Source organism: Pteropus medius, unplaced genomic scaffold (genome assembly GCF_902729225.1).
Source record: "Pteropus medius unplaced genomic scaffold, Ma_sr-lr_union100, whole genome shotgun sequence".
NCBI classification, from domain to species: Eukaryota; Metazoa; Chordata; class Mammalia; order Chiroptera; family Pteropodidae; genus Pteropus; species Pteropus medius.
In genome coordinates, this window is record NW_024354500.1 from 13,174,428 (window position 1) to 13,196,297 (window position 21,870).

The 21,870-nt window shown below is 34.5% G+C and overlaps 1 long non-coding RNA gene and 1 pseudogene across 1 annotated transcript in view; one reads left to right on the forward strand and one right to left on the reverse strand.

Annotated features, from left to right (window-relative positions):
• Positions 1-5,583: 5,583 nt before the first annotated feature.
• Positions 5,584-21,870, forward strand: part of LOC120594843 (uncharacterized) — an 86,866-nt gene continuing 70,579 nt past the window's right edge. Inside the window, exon 1 of the long non-coding RNA XR_005650720.1 lies at positions 5,584-5,705. This is a non-coding gene — a long non-coding RNA (uncharacterized LOC120594843). The remainder of the gene's footprint in view (positions 5,706-21,870) is intronic.
• LOC120595083 (uncharacterized) lies at positions 15,290-15,408 on the reverse strand (annotated as a pseudogene).

The following is a 21,870-nucleotide window of genomic DNA, read 5'->3' on the forward strand; positions in this document are numbered from 1 at the left end:
GCATCCTTATAACCGTTATTTTGAACTCTGTCTCTGGTAGGTTGCTTGTTTCCATTTCATTTAGCTTATTTTCTGGAGTTTTCTCTCGTTTTTTTCATTTGTGACATGTTTCTTTGTTTTCTCATTTGATTAGCCTCTTATGTTCATTTCTATGTGTCAGGAATATTTGCTGCATCTCTCAGCCTTGGTCAGATGGCCTAATGTGGAAGGTAGGTGTCTCGTGTGGCCTGGTGGCACACTCTTCCTGATCCTCTATGCCAGGGGCTCTGGACATGATCTTTGTGTGGGTTGTGTGTGATCTTCTGTTGTCACCAAGCCTTTATTGTTGTTAGTAGATCAATGGATGGGATTAACGCTCAAGGTGACTAATTGTGGGAACTGGCTGTACCCACAGGGTAAGAATTGTTGTGTGGGGGCTGACCCCACTGAGTGGGATTTGCCCTAGCAGGCTCGTGTACTTTTTGTAATCACCTTTTGTGTCTACCACTAATGGGACTTGTCAGGAGTTGTTCCACTGTGGTCTGGTGTCAGCCTCCAATTGCCTTGGTTTTGTGGCCCCTTGCGAGGGGCTCCCCCATACACCAAGGTTAGCCACTGCTTTTGATTGCTCAAGGCTATAATGTGAGAACTACAAAGTGATCCACAGACGGCTGTTGCCTATGTTGGATCTATAGGTAAATGGAAGAGAACGCAGTCAGCAGCGGTCAGTTATCCCGTCCCTGACCTATGGCAGCTTAGCAGAGAGTGACCAGTGCTTCTCAAGGCCCGACACTTCCAGTTAGTTGCCTGTAAGTTTCTGAAACTGAATGAGCCTCTGGGTGATACGTTGGGTGGCGCAGGGACCCCGGGAGTCTCTTGGGTCTATTGAGTAAATTTTCCCCTGCCACTGCGGTGTCAGTTTACATGCCAGAACTGTCTCTGTGGCTCCCTGTACAAGTTTCCACTTGTAGCAAGGTCAGCTGCTGCCCACCCTGGGCCTAAATGCGCTACCTTAGGACACGGGCAGCTGCCTATCAACGTGCAGTGGGCATTTTGTGTATTGGATAGGGCAGGAACTCAGGGAGTCAAGGGCCAATACAGATCCCTGCAATCCTCTCAAAAGATATTTCAGCCTGTACATGTAGCAGTGGTCTGCCCACAACTGTTTTCCCCAGAATGCACTCACTGCACTAGACAAGGTCTGTTGCCTGCACTGACTGCATAACCCCAGAGCCAAGCAGAGCACGGTAGGCTGCCTGTCAATGGGCTGCAGACACTTTGTGGCTTGGGCGAAGTGGGATCTCAGGGAGACAAGGGCCATCAGGCTAATACAGCTCAGTCTTGCTGCAACTTTTGTGCTGAGGTATTCCTGCTGTAGACACAGATCACAGTAAGACCAACTGCTATCTGGGACGGTCTCTCAGACCCCTACGCTCCCTGAACACAATATTGCATCTCTTGCAGGCAGCAGAGGTCAGCCTGCTGTTAATTTCCATGCAGTGCTCACCCTGTGCTAGCCCAAGTTTGTTGCCTGTGTGGATTGAGAGATCAGGGAAGGGGAGAGACAGGTCTGTTGCAATTCACTGTCAATGGGCTGCCTGGGGCAATTTGTGGGTAGGGCGGAGCCAGGTCTCAGAGAGACAATGGCAGTCAGATCAATACAGCCTCAGTCTTGCTGCAATTTTGGTAACTGTTTATGCATTCCTGCAGAAGTTCCAGATCACAGCAAGACTAGCTGCTGTCTAGGATCCACCAAAGTTCATGTTGGTAGCAGTGATCTGCTTGACCCAATCTTGGAAATGTGGCTCACAGCGCTGGCTGCCTGCAGGGAATGCTTGGCCCAGAATCGGAGCAGGGCTTAACAGCCAATCAGCAACAAAAGCTCCAGGCAATCTGCAGGTTGGTTGGGGTGGGCTGATCCCCTCTGGCCAGTGTTTCCTAATGGCTCTGTGGGAGGGGTCTGCACAGTCAAGCTGGCGTGGTCTATAGATTGTCTGGTACGGGGGCTGGACTAAGGCACAATGGTGGCTGCTCTTCCAGCTCTCGTTCTTGCACCAGGAAATGCAAATTTTCTCAGAATGAATACCACGCAAGCCTCTGACCCACCGCCAGTGTGCCGAGTGAGTGTCTGCAGGTCAGAAAGCCTGTACATGAGTCCTTCAAAGGGGCATCTAGGGTTTCAGTCTCCTTCCGTCTCACCCAGACGGCTGGAATCCCTTCTGGTTTTTATAGTCAGAGTTATTGAAATATCCTCTTCCTTGGGCTGGGGAGCCCCAAAATGAGACCAGGACACCCCTTTTATTCAGGAGAGCCTCTGCAGCCTTGCTCTCCCTCTCAGTGTTCCTCCACTACCCACGGGTGCGGGTCCAGCTGGATTCTAGACTTTACCCCTTCTATTGGCTTCATTGTGGCTCCTTTATACTATTGGAGGTAGGTGTTACCATCAGCTAGACTTCAGGTGATTCTCCACATTGATTATTTTATAATTCGATTGTTATTTCAATGCAAACGTGGGAGATGACGAGCCCTACTTTTACCTATTCTGCCATCTTCCTCTCCCATTAAATAATTTTTAACATTTTTTATTTGCTATGTCACATTTGTATTTCTTAGATTTAAGGCCAGATCAAATGTCTCACTACTATTTTTATGTCATACATGTGTTAATCTATCTACGAATATATACATATGTGTGTATAGTATATATACAAGCACATGCACATATGTGCATTTATTTTTTTGCCTTCATAATAAAAAATATAACAAATAAATAATAACCAAAAACCCCTAAAAACAAAAAAATCAAGCTGAATTTTTTTTTGCTATGATTTTTAAGTTAGAAACATATCAGAATCTTCTCAAATAATACATATGCAGTGTGGAGAAGATGAGATATGTGAGCTTGAACAAATTTTTCCAGATAAATTTGCTGTTCAATCTCACATAGATAAATGTGGCTCTGAATAACTTTTGCATTTCTTCTTTGAAATCGAAGATTTTTATAAATTTGTTTTATTGAATATTCAAAAACTACACCCTGGGAATTATTATTATAGAACAGTTATGATGGGACATACCAAAGACATTAAATATGGATTTTGCCCTCATATGACAATTTGATGGAAAGAACAGAGAGAAAGCAATAACCTACAGCTTTGTGCTCTTATCTATAACATCTTTCAACTTATGGTCCAAAAGAATAGTCACTCAACTTTGCCTGCCCCGATAGTTAGCATGAACAGTAAAGTATGAACATTTTAGTCCCTGTCATCATGTTTTGGCTAGATTACTGTCTTAGTTTATTCAAGTTACTGTAACAAAGTACCACAAACTCGGTAGCTTATAAACAACAGAAATTATTTTGCACAGTTCTGGAGGCTGGAAGTCCAAGATCAAGGTGCCAGCATTGTCAGGTTCTCGTGAAGGCCCTCTTCCAGGGTGCAGACTTCTGATTTTTTGCTGTGTCTTCACATAGGAGAGGGGCATGAGATCTCTCTGAAGCCTCTTTTATAAAGGCTCTAATATCATTCATGAGGGCTCTGCCTTCATGACCTAATCACCACTCAAAGACACCCACCTCCTAACATCATCACATAGGATGTCAGGACTTCTGATGTGAATTTGAGTGGGGGCGGAGCACAAACATATAGACCATAGCAAATTATTTTTGTCAGGTTTGCCTTTAGTTTTGAGATGTTGGCCATTATTAATTACATTATGGTCAATGGATCAAAAGGAAGGAGAGTTTTAGGTAGTAGCATTGTCATTATGATGGAAGCAGAAAATGAGCTCATTGGAAGGAAAAAGTTATTTGACTAGGAAAAATTCAAATGTTTGAAGAACAAGTCATACAACATGTGATAAATGTTATCTATGTAGTTAATGATATTCAGCAAAAGATAAGGAATAGATATAGATGGAATTATAAAAATATTCACTTTTTGCAAAACATTTACTGCGGCTAGAAAGATCAGTATCAATATGAAATGCCTGTTGACTTAATATTATCTTAAGGATTGACTTAAAACTGTTTGAAAAAGTAGAGATGAAAGAGCTGATGGTGAAATCTTTTTCTGGAAAACTAGGTGATTCACAGGCTCAAGGCCAGTTGTCCTTTCTGCATATCATCAGATCGTGTGGTTGTACATGGTAGCTGCTTAGTAAGAGACTTGCTGTGATCCTTATTAAGAGACATTACCTGTACAGATTTTCATATGGATAAAGTAGTTTGTTTTGAGAAAAACTATAGCCAAAGGTGATATATCAGCAAGGAGTAGAGAGTGCCTTGTTTTAAAGCTTCAAATGAATATACAATTTTTTTTTTCATGAAGGTACGAATGGAATCTGTAAGCTGAAATCCCTCTCAGAAACTGTAGGCTTAAATGCAAAGGGCTTTGGAAATCCTATTCTGTGAATGGACAATAGGTTCAAGTTTCAGACAAATAGTTGTAATTTAGAGAAAACAGGATAAATCCTTATACTACTTTTCCAGTGTCTTTGAGTAACAGCCCCACTGAAGCTTCTATCTTGTGTCTTAGATCCCATAACAACCTAGTAGTTTCTTCTCCTTGAACACTTTGTCCCAGTTTCAGCTCCCTCAGCCTCTCTACCTGCAGGCAATCTGAATCCCTACTGCTAAACTCTGACCTGCAGTTGATAAATTCTTTTTGTTATCTGTTGCACTTTACCTTGGCTTCTAGTTTTGGTTTGTTTTCTAATTTATTTAATCACAAATCTCATAATGACACATTTAAAACTAAAAGAACATGTTTGAGGAGGATGGACATAATATTCTCTGTTTTCTATTGAGTCATTAGAAAAGCTTACTGGATTAAAAAAATAGGTGAAGTCCTGATTTCTACAAGTCATTATCATTTTGTAAAAGGCAGTAAATTCTCACATCATATGCAGTGAATGTTTTTCTCAAATGATCTAAAGAGGTGTGTATAAACAATGTAGCATCTGTTTTATAAAGCGATATAATGAATAGTATGCATGTAATAATCTCAATTAAAGTATGATTTAGCTGTAGTCTCATGTACATTATTAATAAAAGTAGGAAACATGAAGATAAAATGCAAAAGCCATAGAGTACGTCTTTTAACTCACAAACATATGTGACATCATTTAATCTACAAGTCTGGAAAGAATGGGTGAATGTTTATCAAATTCCTTCTAAAGTTTCTAGCCCAAGTAGTAAAGGTCTGTGTAACCCTTCTACATTTTTGTCAGTAAAAATTATTTCACCCTTTGCTAAAATTCAGGTCACATGAGGCGAAACAAAGCAGCTGTGAACACCGTCTAACTTTGCTTACTCTGTGGTTGAGGAGAGAACACAGTGCAGGGCCTGTACTGTGAAGATTAACTCTCACAAGTATTGTGATGACTAACACATATTTAATCATTTACACTAAGTTACCCACATTAACCATTTTCAACTAACCTATTCTGAGCCTTACTAAAATTTCGAAGAGTAATGAATAACCCAGGATTTGGATAATAACCCTTTTGGAGGAAAGAACATAAACAGAATGTGTCAAATGAGAGAAAAACCAAGTCCTGGTAGATGTTTAATAAATTTCATCATATTGATTCCTACAATTCCAACATTCCTGTACTCCTTCCTGTGAACTGTGTCCTCCTTGGTCTCCTTGGCTCGGAGTCTGCATGGTTCTGAAGGAGTTCCCCCCACTCTGTGCTGCACCCTGGAAACTCAAGGCCATAAGGTGGGACAACTGTAGGGTGCACCTGGCTTGTTTCCCTTTTCTCAGGAATTGCTGTTCTTCACTGGCTAATGTTCAGTGCCTTTAAAACTACTGTTTCATATATTTTGTTTGTTTTTTTGGTTGATTCAGTTAAGAGGGTAAATCCAGTCCTCCTTACTTTATGTTGATTATAAGTGGAAGTTTTGTTTTATTTTAATTAAACAGTTGGGTTCCCTGGTTTTCCCCAGTTCTAAGTCAGCTGCCAGTATGATATATTCTGGATTTTTGTGTTTAGAATGAGATAGGAGTCGACATTCTTTTTTTTTTTCTATAGATAACCACTTGTTCTAGTACTATTTATTAGACAAATACATGGTTTCACTTATGTGTGAAATCTAAAAAAAAAAAAATTAAGTCTCACTTATAGCACTAGAAAGTAAGAAGGTGATTGCCAGGGGCTGGTGAATTGGAAATAGGGAGAGGTTAATAAAAAGGTACATATCTTTCAGTTATAAGATGAACAAGTTTTGAGGATCTAATGTATAACATGATTACTATAGTTGTTAACACTGTATTGTATTATTAAAACTTGCTAAGAGAGCAGAACTTAAATGTTCTCTCTCTCTCACACACACACACAAAGGTAAATTTGTAAGGTAGTGGTTGTGTTAATTAAGTCAATGGGGGAATCTTTTCACAATGTATACATTTATCAAAATATCACATTGTCCACTTTAAATATTTTACAATTTTATTTGTCACTTCTAACAATAAATCTGGAAAAAAAAGGTATTTCTATTCCCATTAAGTTTATTTAACACCCTGGTTAAAAATTAATTGACCATACATTTGTGATTCTAGTTTTATAATTGTTATTATGTTCCATTGACCAATTATCTCTATTTATTTGGTTATTCTTGAAGTTTTTCAGTATTATTTTATAGTTTTTAAGGTAGAAGTATTACATATATTTCATTAGATTTGTTTTTAGATATTTGAAGGTTTTGATACTGTAATAAATAGTATTAAAAATATTTTCTAATTCTTTTGTTGTTAGCATGTAAAAGTATAATTCACTTAGTATTATTTTAGTAATTACATAGATTTTTCTACATATGTAATCATGTTATCAGTAAATAATGAGAATTAACTTCTTTCCACTTCATAATTTTGCCTTTTATTTCTTGCACGTGAATGAGAATTGAGAATCTTTGTCCTGTCCCAATTTTAGAGAAAAAGGATTTAATACTTCACCATGGAGTATGCTGTTAGCTGTAGGCTATTTATACATTACGCATATTAGATTGAAGAAGTTCCTTTCTCTTTCTAGTTTGTTAAAAGTTTTTGTCATAGGTGAGTGTTGAATTTTGTCATTTACTTTTCTGCATCTATTAAAATAAAACTACTATTATCTCTCTATTATCTATAAAGGTAATCCTAATTTCTCTTTTATTGTACATAAGGTAGTAATTTATACTGACTGAATTTTGAATAATAGACCAACTTTGCATTCATGGGATATGCTCTACTTGATCATGAAATATTGTTCTTTTTAATTGTTGCTAGATTTGTTGTGCTAACACTGTTAAGAAGTTCCCCTCAATGTTTATGAGGAATATTAGTCTATAGTTCTGGTAATTTTTGATATCTGGTGATTTTTGATATACTAATATTCTAAAATGGGTTGGGAAGAGTCCTTTCCTCTGTGTGTGTGTGTGTGAGTTTATGTAAGATTTATATCTTTCTTAAATGTGTGATAAATTTTTTCAACAAGGTCTTCTGGGCATATAGTGTTTATTGTGGAAAAGTTTTTAATTACAAATTTAATTTCTTTACTAGGTATAGATTTCTTTAAGTTTTTTAAAATTTCTTTTTGTATTAAGTGGGATAATTTGTGTCTTTAAAGGAATTTGTACACTTTATATAAGATGGAAAATCTACTAGAATCTGTAGTAATAATTCTTTTTTTCCCTGAGATTGACAGTATGTGTTGTCTATACTATTTTTTCTTGATCTGTCTAAAGATTAATCAAGTTTGTTAGTCTTTTCAATAAAGTAACCTTTGGTTTTGTTAATTTTCTTTGATATTTGTATGTTTTCTATTTGATTTCTTCTCTTATTTTTGCTATTTCCTTTCCTCTACTTTGAGATTTAATTTTATCTTCTTTTCCTAAATTCTTAAATATAAACTTATCTCATCAATCTCATGCATTTTTTTCTTTAATGACTATGCAATATAGTTATAAATTGCCTTCTAAATACTACTTTCACTTAATTTCACATATTTTGATATGTTTTTATTCTTTTAGTTCAAAAGATTGCATTTTTAGTTCAAAGAATTATCTAATTTTGTTGTGTTTCTTTGATTCATAGGGTTTTTCACATATATGGCTTAATTTTTAAATCAAGATAACATTATTTATTTCTAATTTAATGCTTGTGTGACTGAAGAATATGCTCTACACAATTTCAGTCTTTCTATATTGGAGATTTATTTTATGGCCCAGCATATAACCTATTATTAATGATCCATGTGCACTCAAAATTAAAATTAATGTGTATTAAGTGTAATATCTATAAGTGTCATTTAGTTCAAGTTACTGGTTAGTATTAAATATCAATATTAATATTTGATATTAAATATTCTATTAATTTCAAGCACCTTTAGGATTGTTATATCTTCTTGTTAATTGATTCTTTCATCGTTTTGGAATAGCCCTCTTTATCTTCATCTTCACTTTCTTTGTCTTGATGTCTTTTTTGTTTGATAGTAATAAAGCCACACCAGATGTATTATGCTTAGTGTTTGCATGTACATCCTTTCTTACTTCTTTACTTTCAACACTTTACTGTTTCTTATAAATAGCATCTATTGGGCTTGGCTTTTTTTCAGTCTGACAATGATTGATATTGTAGGGTTTAAATATACAACATTGCTATTTTCTATTTATCTAATTTTTAAAATGTGTTCTTTCTTGCCTTGTTTTGGGTGAGTCAAGCATTTTTCATACTTAATTTTACTTCTCTTTTGGCCTTTTATGTATACCTCTTTGTGTCTGTGAATGTGTGTGCAGGTACATTTAGTGGTTACTCTATAATAGAGAGTATATGTATCTTTATCACAGTCCACTTGCGGATAATGGTATACTTCTTTATGAATCGTAAACAGTTTAATTCCAGTTTTTGTGCTCTGATTGCATTAGCTTTAGTTTACATATGTTATAAACACTAAATATATTATTTTTGTTTTAAATTATATATCTATATATCTTTAATATATATTTAATAACACATAAATCTATATGAAAATATTTTATATTTTACTCAAATATTTTCCATTTCCGATACACTTCATTTCTTCCTCCAGATACAGGGTACTATTTGTTATGTTCTTTCTGTCTTTTTTAGTATTTTTTCTAGTATAGGTAGTACAGGTATGCTGGGAACCAATTATGTCAAATTTTTGTCAGTTTAAAATGTTTTTCTCTTTTATTATTAAAGATACATTTTGCTGAATATAAATTTTTAGGTTAAATTTTTTTTCTTTCAGCAATTTAAAGGTGCATTTCCCCTTTGTTCTGGCCTCTTACTCTCTGATAAAAAGTCAGAGATCAACCGTATTGTTGCTCTTGTCAATGAAATATATCGTTTTTCCTCAGGCGGCTGTTAAAATCTGTTCTTTATCTTTGGTTTTCCACATTTTGTTTATAATGTGCCTAGATGTGATTTTTCTTGGGATTTGTTCTGCTTTGGTTTTATTGAACTTCTGATATCTACGGGAAGATGATTCTCTTAAATTTTGGAAAGCTTTCATCTGATGTTTTTTAAAAATATTTCTTCTTCTATTTTCTTGCTTTCCTCTCTTCCTGGAACTAGTTTTACATGAATATTGACTGTTTACTATTAATTTGCAGATAATGAATTTTCTGCTTTTTTTTTTCTTTTTATATTCCAGTATGGATATTTTCTGTTGTCCCGGCTTCCAGTGAACTGATCTTTTCCTCCATGTCCAATTGTCTAATGAAGTCTTCATCTCTGATAACATTTTACATTTCCACATTTTTTAAGCTTTTTTCCAGTTTCTATTTCTCTACTAAAATTTCTCATCTCTTCACGCATGTGGTCCATCTTTTCCACTGTTATTATAATTATTTTATAATCCCTCTCTGATAATTCTAACATCTGCATACTGACACGATTTCAGAGATATCTTTGTGTTTTGAAGCAAAGTCATCAGCTTTCTGAATCACAGGAATTTTATCTCTAATTTTCAGTTCAGCTGCCAGCTCTTTTTTGCATTATAGATTATCTCTCTCTGTTCTCCTACTCTGCCTTTGGCTCTGGGAGGGTAGCTGCAAGCTGTCCAGACTGAAGTGACTTGGAGGGATTTTTCTCAGCTCCTCTTTCCTCCAGCCTTCTGAGATGCTGCCTTCATTTCAGGATGGCCCCCACACCCAGGAGGATCTCTCAGCCCTGCTCTTGGCCTTTAGTGTAGTATATATATGGAGACCTGTGGGAAAGAGTTTCTGGGTGAGTGTAGATTTGCTGTCTGACTGGGTCTTCTTGGAATGATATCTGTCATGCCAGCTGGCCCATGTTCATTAGTTCATTCAGGTTTTGGCTGGCTTCTTTCTTTATATCCTTTAATGTCATATTTCTTCTCCTTCTACTCTGCCAGAAGTGAGAGTAGACATGTGTCTCTTTTCTCTTAGGAAGGTCTTGTCACTTTTTGGAATTTGGTTCAGCTAGGATTCTTTGCCTCCTCAGCTCTCTAGTGGATTAAAAACAACAATAATGGTAATTTAATAGTTTATTCAGCTTGTTTTGGCCATCATGTCAAAGGCGAAAGTCCTTTGTGACATTAATATCAAGCTCAGAAGAAACCTCCAAAACATAGTTAAAAAAGTGTTGTCAGTAAAAATAGATGCTTTCCCCAATGTCATTGGGATGTCTACTATAAGAAACTCTATCAGTACATTAATGTATCAGAACAGAAAGAAGGTAGTCTTGACTGAAATCTAGAAAAAGAAATGATATGAAGTTGGTTTTCTTTGTGCTAGGAAAATAGGCAGTTCTGTCCAAATGAGAGGCTTAGCCAAGAGTATACAACTTGCTTAATTTATTAATTTATTTTATTTGAAAAATTTATTTATTAATTTAATGAATGATTCATCAAATATTGAGATACTTTTGTACGGAGTTTTGTTGGAGAGTTAGACATATGAAAAGACAGGAAAGAAGAAATATTTATATATGTGCTCAATGAATGTTAGCTATTTTTATTACTATTATTACTGACAAAGCCCATGAGAGTGCCGTAAACTGGGAGAACAGAGAGCTGCTGGAGAGCTCCTTGAACAAATTTTTTAATTAGAGACTGAGAGTCAAGTTGGTATTGGTTGAGCACATGCAGTTAGCAGTAAGATAGAACTTCTAGGAAGAGAGTATAGTTGAGATAGATGGCAACTGTTTCCAATGGCTGGATGATGGTGCTCAAGAGTTGCAATGCCAAAGTCACATTTGCAGTAGAAACTAGGCAAGAACAGGTAAGGAACTGAGTGAGTATTTTTATGGAGGAGAGAAATACAACTTGTACAACAGAGAACTTGGCCAGATCTACCAGGCAATAATATTCATGCATAAGACTCAGGTAGATTTTGGCTTGTCTTCTGATGGGTGCCATTTTTGATAATGGGGAGCTTATGAAGTTAGCATATCTAGTCTGTTTTTCCAGCAAATCCCATCTTTGAAACTCCATGTCTCTTAGAGCTAGGAATTTTTATAAACTTCTGAAATGGAAGAGGCTATTTTGTCTAGCTAACATATACTTCATTTTAATAAAATTTAAAAAAATTGCTGAGCATCTAATAATACCAGCACTCTGTTGGGCACAGAGGATATAGAAATAAATAAAATAAAGTCTATGCTCTCAGGGATCTCACAGATTAATAAGAGAAGAAACTACGTAATTAAATTATAAAATACAATGTTAGATATAATTCCATGAGGAAGAACAATACTATAGTTGAAATGACTACATGAAGTTATTATAGTATGACGGCATAATCGATTAATGATTTAATTAATTCATTATTTTAGCAACCATTTATTTAATACTTATGATTTGCAGGATACTATCAATATCACACTATTGCTTGAATTTGAATCTATATTTATGTAGCAGCCTTTTGACTTTCCATTTCCCTTTTGGGAAGAGAACATGCTAACCAGTTTATAAGAGTACTGTGATCTACTTGGCAATGACATATTTTAAGAATAAATAATCATGTTGGCATGCAGTGATTTTACTCACAACTCTCTGAATTTAATTTTGTGAACTAACCATTTTTAGCTTAATTATTCAAGATAATAAAATCAAGTTCTCAATTATACAAAATTGAAAACTGTTAAAGGAAAAGCAAAATGTATCTCAGCCAACATTAATCCACTTAAGCCCTTAATTCCATGTTTTACATGTAAATCTTTTATCTTTAGTATTATTCTTTGCATTCTCTTGCATTTTGCCTTAAATTTTTCAGTGAAATGAATTACTTGGAAATAAATTTTTATATTATCTGATCTGATATGTATTGCCTTTTTCATGAGAAATATTAAAAATGATTAATGACACATTTAATTTTTTAACTAGTTGATTATAGGAAATTAGTTTTAATTTCATAGTGAATATATACTTAGATAAGATTTAAAGTATATTTTGAGGTGTGTGAAAGAAGGTGATGGATGTTAAAACAGAGGGAAAGAAAAATCTGGGAAATTTTTAAAAATAATATTTCTCTGCCCTATTAAAAAAAAACCTTTAATGAAATAAATTTCAATAAGAAACAAAGAAAAAACACTATTCTGACTCAAGATGGAGTAACACAATGGAAATAGAAAATGTAATTTATCTTTGGAAGTAATAAAAAATATTGAACCTAGATAACTAATAAGAAAAGCTTGAGCTACTGCCTTTTCAAAATGCACTTCTTGTGATTTCAGAGCAATTTGAGAAGGTCAGTGTCTTTCATTCTCACTGATTGCAAAGTAATTGAAGATTTCCTCTAATAGTGAGATTAAATGAACATATGGTCATTGATTTTAGAGGAAGTAGAGTTAAATAGAATTCTTAGAAAGATAATATTTATCAAAGGTGTTGAAGGAATCAGGAACAAAATTGAAAACTACTTTTGCTTTTTATTTTGGAAAATTGGTATGTAAACAATATATATACACGGTATAATTTTATATAATATATCATAATTACATAATACATTGTATGTAATCTCGATTATTTAAATTGTACTTGGACTTTAGGTATACTTTTGAAACTGATTAGAAGATTTAAAAAAAACATTTAAGTTGCTTACTTTTGTTATTACTGAAATATATGTATCTATGGCATTTTTATCCCTTTAATATTCACAGCTATATTGAAACCTGTGACTTGGATGTCATATTTAGCCCTGAGACTAAATTTAGCTGACCTTCACATTTTTGAAGGTTATTGCAGACAAAGGGATAATTTCTATGAGTCTGGCTTTTGTAATTTTCTGAACAAGACTAGAATTTTTCTAAAGATTAATAATTAGATACATGAAGCATTCTAAAGAATGCTTCAGTTAAACATGTAAAGGTACAGTCGATAACAAATGCTTACCTCACAGAGCCTCTAGTTCAATGATGGTGAATATAACAAGTGGATTTACCTTTTTTCTCTTCCCAGTTCTATCAAAACAACAAAGATGTTTCACAGGGGAAAAAAATCCATAACTGCATTGCATATAGGAAGGGATACTACCGGCACAATTGAAATTGTGAGTGATTTCTGAAGAACAGGATCTATCCTATTGACAAATAATCCAGACTAGGAGAAAGCACAGAGAGTCTAACATAGTCAAACAAAACACCTTGGCTATATTGGGAAAAGCTCCAAGTTCAGTTAGTAGGCATGCAGGGTCTGGGAGAGCTATGAAAGAGTAATCAGGAAAATTATTTAAAATCTGTCTGTAGGCTAGCTAGACCAATTTGTCTCTTCACCACCTCCCCACAGAGTAATTGACAGCTGTGGCATTTCTTCCTTAGTTTAATCCAAAGAACTTCTTTCCTAAAGAAACTAAATGGACTGCATGGAATGGGCTAATAATACAGTATGACGTTTGTGACCTGAGATAGAAGCAGAGCTGACTTCCAAGTACATCAAAGTTCTATAATTATACAGAGAGAATGTCAAAGGAAAGACCTCTCATATGAGGAGAAAAACATTCTGAAGTACTCCATTCCCAGAGTAATATTCTTATTTTGGCATTTGGGCAGCCTGCCTGTTTACCCTCAAGCCGCACATCCTACAATGATGACCACCAGTTGACAAGTCCTCACCTGTTTATACAGATAGGAAAGTAGTTTGCTCATTCTGTGGAAAGGCCTTTTGGGGAAACAGATCTAGTTCTTCACAGAGAGAGTGTAACATACCCTAATTCATCAATCAAGTCCTTTATTCATGAACATGAATCACCAACTAAAGATTATCAGATAGTTTAAGAAAACCAACAACCTAAGTGTAAAGAAACAAGCTAAAGAAACAGAATAATTGATAACAGAAGAAAAAGAAATAGTTCAATGAACATAAGAGAATTTGAAAAATATTCTGATCACATTCTCAAAAAAAACCTGACTATTAAATACATTAATTTTCTAAGAAAATGAAAACTAGACTACTACTACATATAAGCAAAAATTTTTAGAACAAAAAAATGTATTTTCTTAAAATTTGTAAATGAAGTCAAACATACCATATTCTGAAAAAGTTGATAAGTGGACAAAACATAGAACAAAAAAAGTAAGAAATATGAGGAGAATAGTGATAAGTAATTGGAAGTTATTCCAGGAGCTCTAATATTTTTCTAGGAGTTTTAGAAACAGTATGAGGAAAATTGAGATGTAGGAATGATTTAAATATTAGAAAAAGAAAATGAATCCTAATCAAAGAAAGGTGGGGCAAGTCTTCAGTCTGAAGGAGTCAACCTGTATGTGATATTTCAGAACTCAAAGGATAATGAGAAAGTAGAAAAAGTTTACAGAGAGCAGAAGAAACAGGTTGCCGGAGGGTGCTAAATGCTTCTTTAACAATAGGAACCAAAGAAAATCAATGATTCTTGATTTTGAGGAGTCATGAGTTGACCATTGAGCAAAGGAGGATTTATAAGCAGTTTTACAACTAAATGAGATAAGTATTCACATTAGCATAAATATAAAAGGCTACTAGAGCTCTCAAGGGAAAAAAGAGCTGCTGGCACACCTGACCTGGGTCTTGAAGCACATGTAGGAGTTTATCTTAAATATCAGAAAATCAGAAACAAATACAATAATAAGCCCACTTGAGGTGACAGAGAATCCTCATTTCTATTGCTTCTATATCCAAGTTTTCTCTTGTTTCATTGTCATTACCATACTTATATTACATTCTTTCCACTGTAAACAGATCAGATAGCTTAAGTAAATAAAAACATTTAGTTTCTTAAATATAAAACACAAGAAAGTTGAAAGTTTTATATTTTGCAGAAGATTAAATAAAACTAATTACAAACGATTCTCAATTTTTTTTTTAACACCTATAGCACCTGGTTTTCCTAGGTGGTCTCCCATCCAAGTACTAACCAGGTCCAATCCTGCTTAGTTTCCAAGATCAGACGAGATCTGGCATGTTCAGAGTGGCATGGCCATAGACTAAATGATTCTTAAATTTTTATGGGAGGGAATACTCACTGTTATGCTGGAAACTTTAGTACATAACGTTAATGATTTAATTACTTAAATGAGGTGATATTATTACTGAAGTAATTGATCAACCAAGACTCCTCAACAAGGAATAAAATCTTTTCTAGATAAAACATTCAAACTATAGGTTTTCTACTTATGCCAAAACAAGAGAGAGAAGAAATAAAGGGACATCTTGTGTGAGAAGGATAAAGGGGACTGCAATGTAGCTGTGACAGTTCTGGTAGCCTATCTTGTCATTTGAATGTTTATGAGAAAAGGGAAAACAGGATAATAAAACCTGAAAATGACATGGTGCGTTTTTCATTTTCAAGGACCGTGGATTTCCATAAATTACTTTCAGATAAAGATGCTTTATATTGATGACATAAAACAGTGGCAGATCTATTAGTGAGTCAGTAAATTGATGAGCAAGCTTTACTGAGTGTACTGGGTGTGCAGAGCTCCACATCGGCTATTTTAGGGATGGCATTGTCCATATCGATGCTGATGACTACCTTTGGGAATAAGTTGGTGACGCTTGGAGTTTCCAAAATAAAGCCAAGCCTGTTTCAACATTTTCATGTTTGACATTCTTTTTAGATTTTTGTTATTTCAATATTTGGAAATTAGAGTTTATATTTTAATAATGCAATTTTCCTTTGGGTCAGAAAAAATAAGTATTTAATTTTATATTACTACTTGTTTAACTACACATAATATTTAGAATAAAATAGGATGTTTAGGGATCTTCTGCCCCCAGTTACCTTGAGTTAGATTTATTAAAATTGACTTTCCCGGTCTTTTACTTTGATATGTATAACCATTCAAAAAAGAAGAAAAACCTGTCATTTAGGGGCAATGGTACTGTGTAGCTTCATCTCTTAGCCCAGAAATCAGGAATAACTTTTTTGAAACCTTAATAGCATTGGTCTGACCATAAGGAAACCTTGGAATCTGTCCCTGAGGTTGTTTTCTGTGTCTTTGGCAAACACACACACACATACACACACACACAAAACAACAACAACAAAAAACAAACCAGGGAGGCTTGTTTGAGACAGCAATAAAAGATTTACATAAAGCATCTGATTCTGAGATAAAAAGGTCTAAGAGAAGGGTTTGGAACTCAAACAGGAATTTAGAAGGCTTTTCAGCTTAAATTGCTTTGCAAGAAAAATTTGTTACTATTTTAAAAAACCCTTGTATTCAGGTTGATAATTTATCTAATCATTTGGACAGAGAGTCCAATCCCTTCTTCTGAGAGCATTCAGAAATCTGACCTACAAAGAGCCTTACTCCACAAATTGAGGCTGATGTTATGATTTTCTTCCCCTATACCCACCTCTAAAATTGTGCTCCCATTTTCTTTCTGTACAATGAGGCTGCTGACTTTGATGTTCTCAAAGACTTCTTTCAGTTCTAGTGGTCAAAAGATTATTCAGTTCACTTTTTATTTTCCCCCACATAACCAATATTTACTAACATTTAAAAAAACAGATGTACATTATTCATTAGTCAGTGTTTATACAGCTATCTTAATGACGGTACGTTTATTTGTGTTCCTATTGTCAAATTTATACTAGAATTTCTGGGGAAGCAAGAAGTTCTCATTTGTTTCATCCCAGTATCCAATATATTGAGACATGAGTTGCACAAAAGACATTTAAAAATGTGTGTGTTTCTAGAAATATTGATGGCACCATTTTCAAGTTCAGAGACACATAAAATGTATAGGAATGGGAGAATGGCTGGAAGAAAACAAAAATGGAGAATGGGGAAAGAGAGGACACTTATTTTAAATCAAGATTTCCATTTTCTTACTTTACAGTGTCTTGATGTTTTATCCAAATATGCCAAAGTAAAGGAAGCAGAACATAAATCTTCTGCCTACTAACATATTCTAGATTTATGTCATTTGCTATTTTTCCAAAGAGTCTGAAAATTTCCAAGGGTAGAAGCATTAATCAGTGACTGAAGAGACAGAGGAAAGAACGCTACTACACAATATTCTCTGAGTTCTATCTGCTGTCTCCTAAATAAAACAGTCATATAGGGGTACAAAGAATGCCTTAAATTGAAAACATGTCCATTTACAGGTTCATGAAAGCAAAAGAATGTAGTATCCTAGTCTTAGTGTACAAATTATTTTGAGGAGTTGTCATTGAAGTACTTGAGTTAGATTAAAAAGTCCATGAATTAGCACTTCGCTTAGAGGTGGGTGCCATATCTGTTGGGCTAAAAATTATGTAAGAGAATGTCGGAGGGTCAGATCTAGTTAATTTCTCAGTTGTATGGTTCCTTCTCTCTCTCCGATGTTGCTATACTATCTATCACCATCATGTTTGGGGAATACAATTATAATTGTATTAATGATGCATTTGGCAAGTAAGATAATTATCATCTCATTTGAAGGCTAACTCAGATGACTGTCATTCATTGTCATCATCAGTTGCTTCAAGTCTTACCTTGGGGGTTATGCCATCTATGAAAATTCTTCTTCAATTCTTTCTATGGCCCCCTCTCCAGTCTGGAACAACTGCTAGTCACTTGACAATTGTATATCATTGTAACACCTTCAATTTTCATTTTTCTCAGTGAAATTATCTATTTGTCCATCTATAAGCTTCTTGAGAGTGCATTATGCTGTGTTCATTCAGGATATATCATTAACTCCTGGTTCCAGGACATTCATATGGAAGATGCTCAATACTTGGTGCATAAATAACAGTTAGATGAATGAATAAATCGGAAGAAGTACCTCTATAATCTAATTTGACATAACCCTGGTAATGGGATACCCTTAAAAATATATCCTAGAAAGCTTTATGTTTTGTTTTGCTTCTCACATTACTTTGTTAACTCAAATCTCTTTCAAGATAACTGCAAAATTTGCACATAGAAACAAACTGGCTATTCTCATTTACAAGGACTCTATTATTAGAAGAAAATATTGTTACAATAAAAAGTAGCAAATTTTCCAATTCATAGAATGTACAACACTAAGAGTGAATATTAAGGGAAACTATGAACTTTGGGTAATTATGATGTGTCAATGTAGATTCATTAATTCTAGCAAATGTACCACCCTGGTGGGGAATGTCGATAATGGGGGAGGCTATGAATGTGTGGGGGCAGGAGATCTCTGTTCCTTCCTCTCAATTTTGCTATGAACCTAAACTGCTCTCAAAAAATAAAGTTTAAAAAGATAGCGACAAACACTCTGTTTAAGATATAAACATATTCCATCATACTATCATTTCACAAAGTCCAACTCGAAGTCTTATAATTGTGCTTCCCAGTCTCACTAACAATTTCCTTATGTGGTGGTGGTGTTGATAGTGTGTGTATGTGTTTCCATGTTGACCTCTAAGAGGTCTCTCTCTGCTGGCACATCCTGCTTCCTCCATCATTGAATGATCTTCTCAAGTTTTATATTGGCTGAAGTTCAGGCTTAGTGTTATCATGTATCATAATATTACCTTTCCCTCTGTTTCCACAGGTTTTCTTATGTGTGTCCCCACACTGTGCTGCCCTCTATGCTAGATAGCTGGTTTGCCACCTTAAGTGAGTTCTTTCCCAGATACCTAGGACATTGGAGGTATTCAGATAGCTATAGGAAAAGCTTTGGAATTATTTTTGAATCTGTCCTGTAATTTCTGTACTCTTTATAAACACCTTCTCTTGTGAAAATGCCCCAGCTTCCATTGCTCTGAGGTCCAGCAACTTGTATGCTTTGCTCTGTGATTATAGGCAGGACTTTTGGCACCTATTAGATATAGCTTATGAACATCTCAGCTACCAGTAAACATTTATAAAAGAAACCTATTATTTTCCTTTTGAGTACTTTATTTAAACAATAAACAATAATGATGGCTTCAGTAAAACAAAGAATTATCAGCAATTACTGTCTGCATTTCGACATGTCCTGGATTCTCTTATTCAGTTTATGTTTCAACTGTTTTATTCTACTGTCCTCCTATATATCTCATTATAATAAATGCATTGGTTTTTTCCATGAACAAGGTTACCATATAATCATAGGATATACCAATTTTGAATTTAATTGAGAAGGGAGGTAAAAATGAAATAGCCAGATGTTTCAAGAAGAAAAAATTTGAATAGAAATATTCTCCAGATTTAGTTTCAAAGGAAGAGGAAAAGTGAGTGGGACAGTCATCATCATTACCAAATAATATATAGTTGCCAGATTTCTCAAAGCTAGCCAAATATTGATTGGAAAAAAAAGTTTTTTAAAGGGCAAAATTAAATAAAATACTCTCAAATGTTTTAAGATATTTGTGAGCTAAATTTTAATGCTAAGAACAGATAGTTGCATTTAATGTTTAGAACAGATATCTTCTGGGATGTGGAATGGTGTTTTTGAGAAATAATATCAGCTTTAAAAGAGGAGCTTTTAGTATTTTCAAATTCTGCTCTCCTAGTCAAATCAATTAGTTTTGTCCACCACAACTATTTTATGAGCATCCATTGTGAGCAAAGGGTCAGCCAGGCCCTTATGTAACTATAGTTCTTAAACTATGGATAGAAAATAAGGCAAATCATCTGTAGTGAATTATGCAACATTGATTCCAGGTGTGGCAGCAGGGTGATTTCAGTGGGCTCCATTTTAACAGGAGACAATTGACACAATCTTGATTTCATACTCTAATATTCAATTAAGATAGGTTGGGTTTGTATATTGGTATAGAGGGTATTACTGAAGTAGGTTTTTTTCAGTATGTCCACAGCTTTTTCCATCTCTCACTACTATTATGCTAACATTTTGGAGTCAAAAACAGAGAAGAGTAAACAACCTATTAAAACCAATAGTGAAAAATTTGAACATTTTCCCTTACCCCTTATCCTCTAGAAATATGTCTTATTTTGTGGCCTTTTCTACAAAGTCTTCTGCTCCTTGAGGACTTGCTGATCTAGTCCTGGAGCAGGAAAGGAGGGCTGTGAAGACATTTAAGCTATGGAGCTCTCAGTGAATTGCTTTACTTGATAGCTATCCTCTTGGCTTACTCTTATTTTCCTTTAATCAGTTTTCTGTCCCATTTCTTAGATTTGACCTCATGAGTCAAACCAATGTGAGCTCTCCTGGTAGAGTAGTTCAGATAGTTCTCAACATCATGGAAAACTTCCCTTTATACATTAAGCAAAGAGAGAGAGAAAATGGCTTTAAAACTTCTTTAAGGTCTAAGTTCAAACCCTTGGTGTCCCAGTGTACTAATTGTGCAGTATGCAAGTCATTTACCTTTCCGAGTACTAAATTTGTAGAAATAATGATGTATTATCAGCTCTACAGGACAGATATAAACTTTGCCTACTATATATGAGAATGTTTGTAAAATCTAGCAAACATTTGACAAAATTTAATCTTTACTTTTCTCTAGGCTCTTATGAAGTAATGTTTGTTGAGCACATCCAAGTGCCCCCTGCTTTACCTGTAGTATCTAATTTATAATAATTGTTTCAATATGTCAGTGAGGAAGACATTATCTTTCTAATTTTAATGATTTAAAAAATCAATTGATTCATAAGGAAGATATAAAGTTATATAGCCAGGAAGATTTCAGGCTTATGTTTAGACTTAGATGTAGCTCACTCAGAAGTCTCTTTCCATTATATGGTGGTGCTTCTTGGGAAAGCTACGTTGCTAGAAGTTGCGGGTACATTTTATTATCTAAATTTTGTAATTTCTGAGGAAATTTCATCTTCTTCTTGAATAAAAAAAGAAGATATTTGGACTATTGTTTAATGTAAAATCTTTGACAAATATTAATATTTATCCAAAGTTAACCTTTGGAAAATTATTTTTGTCTTTAATTTTGAACTTATTTTACAGTGCTTTCTGTTTATTAATATTTCTTTAAATATCATGATATAGCCAATATTTGATTCTTCATACTAATTATGGATGCTGCTAGTACAAATAGTTTAAAAACCATTTAATTATGGTTTAGTTGATCAGTATTTATATAAATATTTGCACTGATATATGATTATTGAACTAGGAATATATAAAAATTAGAAAAAGTAAATCCAAAATTTTTTTATTGTTTTCTGAGAGAAGAAAATATTTATTTTGTGTGTGTGTGTGTTTTGCTGTCTCTCAGGTTTCCTACTTCATGCTAAAAAGTTATAACATTACGAGTTAGATTGAAGCAAGACACCAGCGCATGTTGAGTTGCATTTAGCCCTTTACTAGGTTGTACTAAATGATTCATAATTTTGGCTGAAGGGACTCCCTAATAGACTACAGAAGATAAAAACAAAAGGTATGAATTCCATCATCAGAGATCCTTATAGTTAGCCTATTTAATCATGCTATTACACACTTTAAAGAAACAATGAATATAGAGATTTCTAGACCATAATCCTATGAAAACTTAAATCTCCCGAGACAGTCACAACCTGAAAAAAAAAA